At 48.9% G+C, this 9,193-nt stretch overlaps 1 long non-coding RNA gene across 1 annotated transcript; it reads right to left on the minus strand.

The window, feature by feature from the left end:
- Positions 1–190: 190 nt before the first annotated feature.
- On the minus strand, positions 191–834 carry LOC115404070 (uncharacterized). The gene is made up of 4 exons (XR_003933297.1): positions 766–834; positions 572–672; positions 395–500; positions 191–311 (listed from the first exon to the last, which is right to left on the minus strand). It is a non-coding gene; the product is annotated as an uncharacterized LOC115404070 (long non-coding RNA).
- Positions 835–9,193: the final 8,359 nt, after the last annotated feature.

Raw genomic sequence — 9,193 nt, forward strand, 5'->3', positions numbered from 1 at the left:
AAACAGAAACATGATCTGCATTTCATCATTTTGAAAACTGACAATATATTTTAATGTGTAACAGAATGTAATGAGACAAGAGATCAGTCAACTGGTGGTGAATGTTGGATCTGTTTTGCATTACCTTCATCATTTCTATCAAATCACCCACCTTCAGGAGGAACGGTCTGCTCAGAAAGGATGCAGGTGCATTGTGGGAACTGTGGAGGAAGGCCATCCTGGCTACAAAGCTCCCCAGAAGCTGTGGAGAACTGACAGGCGAACCGCGTCTCTTTGCTCACACTCACATGAGTCTGGATGTTCAGAGTGAGCTGAGAGAGAAAGAACAGAAGATGAGTGGTGAATCAAGGAGCTCCAGCTGGTTTCAGTCCTCAGAGTGTGATCTGGTCTGAACCTGTCCAGTCCCGTCTTCAACAACTTTGTGGGAAATCAGTTTCTGCTGGAAGACATCAGGAATGGACAGCCAGTCGGAGTCCTCACAGTCATCTTCAAAGGTGCAGCTTTGGAAAGAAACACATGTTCTCACCAAGTTCATGACTGCTTGAACTGTTCCAGAAGCTTCTTCTCTCACCTTCCTTTGGAGACACACCACACACAGTATGGATCCTGAGCAGTCCACCACTCCTGGACATTTGTGTGTGTGCTGCACTTTGCTACAGCCACACGCTTCATCTACAAACGAGTACATTGAGGAAGACTTCAAAACACACCAAATGCAAAGGAAAACTATTATTCGCTGTGAGAGACAATTCCATCAATATCTACCTCATTTTGAAATGGCACATACACATGTTTATGATCCACTGGATCCAGATGCATTCTGGGAAACACTCGGCAGTCCTGGTTGGACATGTAGAGCACTCTGGGACAGGTGGTGTGATAGTTCCTGTCCACAGCAAGCTGACGACAAAAGAGTGTGAGTCAATAAATGTTCTGAGGAAGAAACTTCAACTTCAAACTGCATCCTGTTTTTCTAAGAAGTCTTTAAAAAGCTGTGAATCGTTCATCGTTCATAGGATGTGGTTCGTGACAAGTCAGAGCGAGCGATGTTTGGATGGTTTTGCATTTAATATGCGTGTGTTAAGATCTTATACTGCTGAGTTTTATTAGCATCAGTGGTTTCACCCTGAACCCCAGGAGCTCGATGTGGTGCAGGACCTGAGTCGTGTGCAGCACTGCCTCCTGCTGGGAAGATGCCAGTATGAGCCAGTCGTCGATGTAAGTGAGGATCCTCAAACCGTGACGACGGAGGGGCTCCAGCGCTGCTTCGACACACTTGGTGAAAGTGCGAGGAGCGAGAGAGTAGCCGAAAGGGAGCCGGGTGTATTGAAAGCACCTGTCTCCCACGGCGAACCTGAGGAAGGGCCTGTGCCTCCTCAGAATGGGGACGTGGAAGTAGGTGTTTGTCTGGTCGACCGACGTCATCCAGTCCCCAGGACGAATGCACTCCAGGAGGTGTTTGACCGTCAGCATGCGGAAACTCCTGGTGGCTATGTGAGTGTTGAGGACCCGCAGGTCCAAAATGGATCTCACTCACCTGGACTTCTTGGGAACCAAGAAGTAGGGGGAATAGAAGCCCGAGTGCGCCTCCTCCACGCTCTGCTCCGTGATCGCGCCCTGGCGGAGGAGCGAGGCTACTTCCACTTCGAGAGCGGCCACCCCCGCAGGGCATGCGAGCCGTGTACAAAGGATGCTGTTGAAGAGAGGCGGGCGACAGGCAAACTGCAGGGCATAACCGTTTCCCAGCGTCCTGGACAGCCAGGGAGAAAGTGGACCCAACATAACACGCCATGCATGAAAACGGAGCGTGAGTGGTTGCACTATGGCTTGGGGGGACAGCCCACCCGTCCTCCCAGCCTCGGGAGACGGGGGGGCCGCCTATGAAAGGGCCGTAGAGGGGGCGTTCCATGCTCGAGCGCGGGCGGCCGCTCCGGGGCCGCGGGCCGGCTCTTTGTTGGAGACAACCCGGGCAGAAGCTGCGAGAGCGCGGAGTTTCCCAGGTCACTGGCCGTGGTCCTGAAACCGGGGGGCTGGAGAGAACCTGTCGAGTTTAACACTTTTTGATCGTGTAAACACCGGGGGAAAGAAGAGACAGCTGCACTGAAATAGTTGTAACGTGCCCGGCGGCCTTTATTCACAGATTTCACAGCTAAAGTTGGACGAGCGGACGGGGCGCTCCGGGACTCGGAAGCGTGGGCCCGTTTCGACTGGTCGTCGTCCCGGAAGGGTCGGCGGGAAGACGGTCGAGTCTGGCCACACACCGGGGAGCTCCAGGGGGCTGGGCGCCGCTGGTTCGCGGGACGCCGTTTCTGCGGCGGCGCTTCACAGCGAGGCTGCAGATGCGGAGCGAGCTACTGTGAACCGCGCGCAGTCGCCTCCAAGCGCTCGATGATGGCCTGTATGTCAGGCCCGAAGAGAGAGGAGGTGGACAGGGGGAGGCCCAGGACTCCCCACTGGTCACGATCAGAGAGCGAGGACAGGCCAAGCCACAGATGCCTCATGGCGAGATGTGCGCTTGCCATGACGCGGCCTCCGTTGATGGCGATAGCTCTGCACATCCGCATGAGAACCTCGGCCGCGTTCGAGATTTCCTCGATGTCGTCTGGAGTGAGCTGGGACCTCTCGTGGCAGATCTTATCCACAGAGCCCAGCAGGATGGTCATGTTGTTAGCTCGGGCGAATATCTGATTGCCGCTGGCGTAACCACGATCCAGGAAGGTCGCCATGCGCCTGTCTCTCTCAGACGGCAGCATGGGCTTTCCGCCTGGCCAGGCGGAGGGCTTGGGGAGAAGGCACAATCTCATGGAGTCCTCTATTGCAGGCACTCCGGGGACCGGCGGCCAGCCGTCCACGCAGGAATATTCACGGTAGCCTTTCACCGCGCCTTTGGCGGTGAGCGGCGTACCCCAATCCTTCCGTATGTACTCTTGGAATGAAGGCACGGCGGGACATAACACCGCAGTCCGGGACCGAGTCCATGACGAGGTTGCTAGCCCGATTGCAAAATCGCGCTGAACCGGCTCCGGAGGCTGCGGCGGCAGCGCGAGGCTGATGCGCTCGGTGGCGGAGGTGAGGAGCTCCGCGAGGTGCTCGACAGGCTCGCGGGGGGACTCACAGCGGCTGGTGCGGGAAACGGTGGAGGCGGAGTTGTCTCCGCGACACCGAATCGCTGCTGCTGATGATGCTTCTTACGGCGTCGACCCACTCGTAGGCGGCAGGGGCGGTGATGTCCACTGCGTCTTCGGCGTCGTCTTCGCGGGCGGGAACCAGAGAGGTTTCTCCCACGAAGGCGGTTCGCCGGTGAAGCTCTTCTGGCGGCAGCGTGAGGCAGGCCGGACAGGAGGACCGCTGGCGGTGATGCTGCCGGCCGAGGCAGAGGAAGTAGCGCTCGTGATGATCTCCCTCGCAGAGCGGAGTGCCGCAAGAGCGGCAGGTGAAAGGCCCGACGCCCGATGGCGACTGGTCGCGGGCCGGTGAATCCATCTCTTGATCCGTGGTCTTGATCCGGAGAAAGCTTCTAGTCTCATGAAGTACTGAGGAAGAAGAAGGATTTGCAGAAGGTCCCCTGAAGTTATATACCCTCGGCGTGGGGCGTGGCGCTGCGCCATCGTGCGTGGGGGATTGGTGCGTCAAGCTTCCTTTTTGTCTCAGTGACTGGTCAAGGGACGAGGTCCCCATAGCGAAGCCCGTAGGTGGGCTAAGCACTTATGAAGTAGAACTGTGTCTTATGCTGCATTCATGAAGTTTCAATTTAAATTCAGGATGGAAAACATTTTGATACATTTTCAGCTTTTGTTGTTCCTGATTTATTGGTCTCATCCTTCTGGTCCAGCATCTTTCAGAGAAATTTGACATTTTAGAACAGAACAGAAATACTTTAATCATCCCAGAGGAAAAATGTTTTAACTGTTGATCCACACAGAATGAATAGAAAGAAAGTTTAATCAAAAACAAGACAGAATAAAAATTAATCATGAGTAATTTTAAATACTAATATGTACAAAGATTAATAGTGACTAATATAAACAGAAAGAATGAGTACCAAAATACCATGAACAATATTTATAGGAACAGAGATAGTAATTTTTACCATTTTATCTCTTTCATGCAGTTTTTCTTTCCTTTGTTTTCTTGGGCATTGTACATGAACTCGAAATACAGATTCAATAGTTTGAGGTTTTTTTGGCTTTTAGGTCTAACAAGCTGTTTGATGCTGACAAGCTGTACAGTTTGATGGACTCACCTTGATGAGCTGCCCGTCTCCAGTCCCGATGAAGAAAACCATCCAGCTGTTCTGCCTCACTGCCAGAACAGAGGTCATGTTGCTCTGTCTGAGGAGAAATGCCTCTGGAGTGACAGAGAACCCCGCAACTAACAACTGTAAAAATAGGGTATTTTTGGTACAGCTTATGTTAATTCACATGTTGTTAAAGAAAAATACATTTGAAGCAAATTACATTCTTACAGTAGGTGACAATATTTTTGACTTAGGTTGACTTGAGTGCGACTGTGTTCTGCATTAGTTTTCTGAGAAAAAAAAAGGTTCAACACTGAGCTATGAAGAAATAGGTGTAAAATATGATGGACCAGAGTGGAAGAAGTGAGGATGATGATTTTCTGCTAAGCTTTGACCTGCTAGCATGAAGCACCTGGACTGCACACACTGCTCAGCACCATCATCTTTTTATCATCAGTGATGCCCTGTTGTTATACTTTGGGTTTACGGAAGCAAATATGGGCCAAAATTCAATTAGAAATGCATTAGCCAAATTGCTTTTTTAATTTTAAGGTTCTGACTGCATTAAATTACTCTTAAAATTAAGAAACAATCATCCAAACTGCATTTTAATTTTCATCTTAAGGTTGCACATTTTGTATCACAACTAAGAAGATAAAGCTAAAGGGGGATTGCGTTTTCGTTTTCATGTCCACCCCACAAAAATATTCAATCTGATGTCTCAATCTGAGCAGCGCAGTAGCAATATTAAAATGACACCAATCAAGCTGCCAGGATTACACTGTAGACATTCTCAACAGCACAGCACTGTGATACACTTTACAGTGATAAACTGTTTTGAAGGGTAGGGCGGGGTTACTATAGAATAACAGGATCATAGCAGCAACGTACCTGCTTACTGTGAATTTACAGGGAAATTTCAAACACACTGATTCTAAAGCCCCCCTAATATATTCTTGAGCCCCCCTAAATAATTTAGTGTTGTTTTATTAATGAAGAAAAAAGAAGAAAAAAGTAAAAGTAATCTATTTTTTGAATTTACATATCTAAATATTTCAGATCTGTGGAGTAGACACAGATACTTGACAAAAATAAATTGGAGTAATATCAACATAATTTCCATAAGTTTAAACACGTGAAGTTTTATTCGAGTTACAATTTTACCTCGTAGCATTTAGAATTTTAAATTTACAGCTATTCCAGCTTTGAGAACAGGACCAGTGTCACATGTTTCATTAGGGTCCTGGAGTTCCAGCAGGCTGCAGGAAGTGAAGGAGTCACTCAGTCACTCACATCACTAACAGGTGAAATTAGTGAGAAGGTGAGCCTGTTTGTCACAACATAGTTTCTCTATTCTGAAGTGATGGATGAAAAACAGTCGCTGAGATCCTCCTCTACCACTAAATCAGAAGCTCTCTGGGCTTTTTGTGAAGTTAAATTTCATAATTTCGTAATTTCTTTCTGACCATACTGAGCTACAATGACTTAAACTTGTTTGTAAAAACTCATTAAGAGCAAAACTGATGTGAAACACAGACTTACCTTCATTGCCCTTTGGAGTGGAGTATGGTGCTCTCCTTGGACAGCCAAACTGAAGTCAAACAGCAGCAGCTGGGTGTTGGTTTTTCCTCCATCCACACTGAACACGCCGCTCCACTGCCTCTGCAGACCACCCGGGACGACCGAGGAGGCCAGCAGTCTGCTGCCATCACCAACACGAGAGAATATGAGAGCTCCCCTCAGAGACTCCAGAGTCTCCTTTTCATTTAATTTGTCTTCGAGTCTAAAAAGACGGACTCGGTTGTTTTCAGCGTCTGATGGCTCATTGGCGAGCAGATAAATGGTCGAGTTGATCTGAAATCCGTCCACGAACTCCACGTTCCCTTTACTTTCGATGGTGGGTACGCCAGATGCCTCATTGAGAGAAAATATCCCCCCGCTGGAAGTGTCTTCAGTGTTGTGAAGGTTTACAGTTCCTGAATCAGAGGGACATTTCTCCTCTCCAGACCCGTCCTGTTGTATCGCAGTCAGAATATAAGAGTCACTGCGAGGCTGGTTTTTCTTCAGGGTCACCAGAAAAGCGACGGACGCGCTGCTGCGTTTGGCTGGTCCCACCTGGAAGTTTTCCTTGTGCAGAATGTTGGAGATGTTGTTCAGGTCTAGAATCTCACAGTATCCACACGCTCCATCGATCACACCGCAGCTGATCACAGACTGATTCTTCTCAAACGGTAATAAAACATTGACCCTGAAAGTTGCGTTCCAGTCAGCGGCAGCAGGAACTCTGTAGAAGTCCTCCGTGTCCGGATTCAGGACTCCTCTCAGGGTCAGACTGTGGACCGGGGTCAGGTCGTGGTTCAGCTGGTACAGTTTCTCTTCAGTGGCGATGTAAACCGTGTTACTGTCCACGGCCAAGTGACGGATGTCTCCATCCAACAGAAAGGATGTGTCTTCCTCCAGACACAGACTCGGGGCTCCACAGAGGGTTAAAAGCAGACCGAGCAGCAGGACCATCTTCCAGGGAGGGAGGCAGCTTCAGCTGAGAGACCCTCACACACTTCAGACCTGCATGGCTCTCTGCTCTCCAACACACACGTCCTGAAGCCGTGCGTAAAAGCGCCTGAGTGAAAAGGAGAGGTGCTGAAAATGGGAGGGAGCAAGTCCTGTGAGGCTGAAAATCAACTGACATTTATCTGTGTTTGTTCAGGAAATGTCCCGATTACACAGCGTAGAACTATTTGCTGCGCAATGTGAATTTTAATTTCAAAATTAAGTCCGTCCGCAAATAATCTGTGTGCAAAATCTGACCATCCTGATGCTGAGCCCTCCTCAATAAAACACGACTTTATTCATAATGAAATTTGTTGAGAATTTTTCAGTGTGGAAATCAGGAACCTTAAAGGTCTGAATGCTGCAATAAATAAAAACATACAAATTTACCCCGACTGCAAGACTTAAAGGCAAAATATTTTATTCCACGATATGTATGAAGACTCTTCACTTTGCAAACCCTCGCTATTGACCAATGCGTGCAGATTTAGGTCCCTACTGCAATCTTTAATCACTGATTCAAATGAGATAGCCCTCAGAACAAGATCAAATCAGCCTATCAGAATTCAGGGAGAATTTGCACACGATTCCTCTCCTCTCACCAATAACACAACTATCTGATGATACAAACATCAAATACCAAGAGACGAGGACAAAAGTTTTATAACAGAATCTGACGTTTCATTTCATCACTTCATCAGAGTCAGAGAAAAACATGGAGAAACTTTTCAATCATTTTATTTTCTTTCACAGAATTACAACATGGAAGAATTACAGAACCTCCAGCTTAACAAGGTAAATATATTACGCTCTAATTTACCACCTGCAGAGCCAAAATAAAACACACTGTTCGTATTAAAGTGCCTATTGCATATTCTTTTCCCCCCAACATCAACAACACAAATATTGTCACCGAGGAAAAATAGAGAGGATTTCACTTTAAATTGAAAAAGAAGCCTTCATTAAAATATAGAAAAAACAACCTTCATCAACTAAATATTTAGTTAACAAAAGCAACCTGTGAAGGCTCAGCTTTGGTGGAAGAATCGGTGTGTGTCGGACAGCATCTTACCAGGTGCTGTCAAAGGTTCACAGGTTTTATTTTGCATGTACAAGTTTAGTTTTGCCCTGAATAGTTTCAGCTTGTTTCCAGTGTTCAGATGAAATGCGCCCAGGAGTGGACAGGCTTTACTATCTTATCTACGTATGGTTAAATGCTTAAATATGTTTCCAGAATTGGGACAGGCGTGTTCAGGAATGTTCTCCTGATGCTGCCAGTCAGCGGCTGCTCCTGAAGGGGGAAGAGAGCGATTCTGGCTTTAGTATCTTTAATGTCATTATTATTTTGAATTTAGTTGCTTTCTTCTTTAACCAGTCATCTTGTACCTCTTCCGACCAGAGCCGGCCCGGCTCCATGCGGGCTTCCTCCCGGTGCCACGTGTCTTCTCTGCATCTCGTTCAGCGAGCGCCTGAGGAGAAGCAACGTGAATCACATCAGAAATCCATCAATCTGATGGAAATGTCTGCAGAGCGGGAGAGGAGTCGTCCATACCGGCCCAGAGAGTCCATCTCCTCCTGCAGCTGGCTGTTCTGCTTCTTGATGTACTCCAGCTGAGTGGCCAGACGCTCCTTCTCCTCGTGGAGCTTCTCTCTCGCTGCTCGCTCTGCGTAGAAGTCCGAGGAGTAGACCTCCGCCTGCGGAGGGAGAACGCCGCGTGGCTGCCATGAGCGTCAAGCTTTCCAAACACAAGACGGCGGAGCTGCTTGCAGCCGCTCACCTGAGCCTGGAAGACAGAGATGGTTTCCAGCTCCTTCTCCTTCTGGAACATGTCTTGCTTCATTTCGTCGATCTTGCTCTGTTTCACCGCCAGAGCCTCTTCGGCGGCGGCCAGCCGCTGCTGCAGCTCCTCCACCTGCTCCTTCTCCACCAGCTGAGCCTGCCGGAGCAAACGGACGCGTAAATAATGCACTTTATTATTATTTTTAAGATGCCCAAACTCTTCTGATCACCTCTCTCTTCTTCTTCTCCTCCTTGAGCTCGTTGTAGTCTTCAAACAGCTTGGTGTAGGCATCCTTCAGCTGGGCCAGGTTTTTCCTGTGAGGGAGGGGGAGGTCAGCGTGTGTGTGTGTGTGTGTGTGTGTTGGTGGCGGTGAGTGTGTGTGTGGACCTCTCCTCTTCGGCCTTCCTCTGCTCCAGCGCCACCTGCGCCTGCATGCTGCCCAGCTGCAGCTTCAGCCGCTCGTTCTCCGCCTGCACCGCCTGCTTCTCCACCAGCTGCGACTTCAGAGTGGCCACGTCCTGCTCCACCTCCCGACACCTGCGGGATCAGACGGAGTCGGTGACGGGGGAGGGGGCCATGCGAGGACAGTGACTCGTCGGTGTGTGTGTGTGTGTGTGTGTGTGTG

Source organism: Salarias fasciatus, chromosome 17 (assembly GCF_902148845.1).
Source record: "Salarias fasciatus chromosome 17, fSalaFa1.1, whole genome shotgun sequence".
Taxonomy (NCBI): domain Eukaryota; kingdom Metazoa; phylum Chordata; class Actinopteri; order Blenniiformes; family Blenniidae; genus Salarias; species Salarias fasciatus.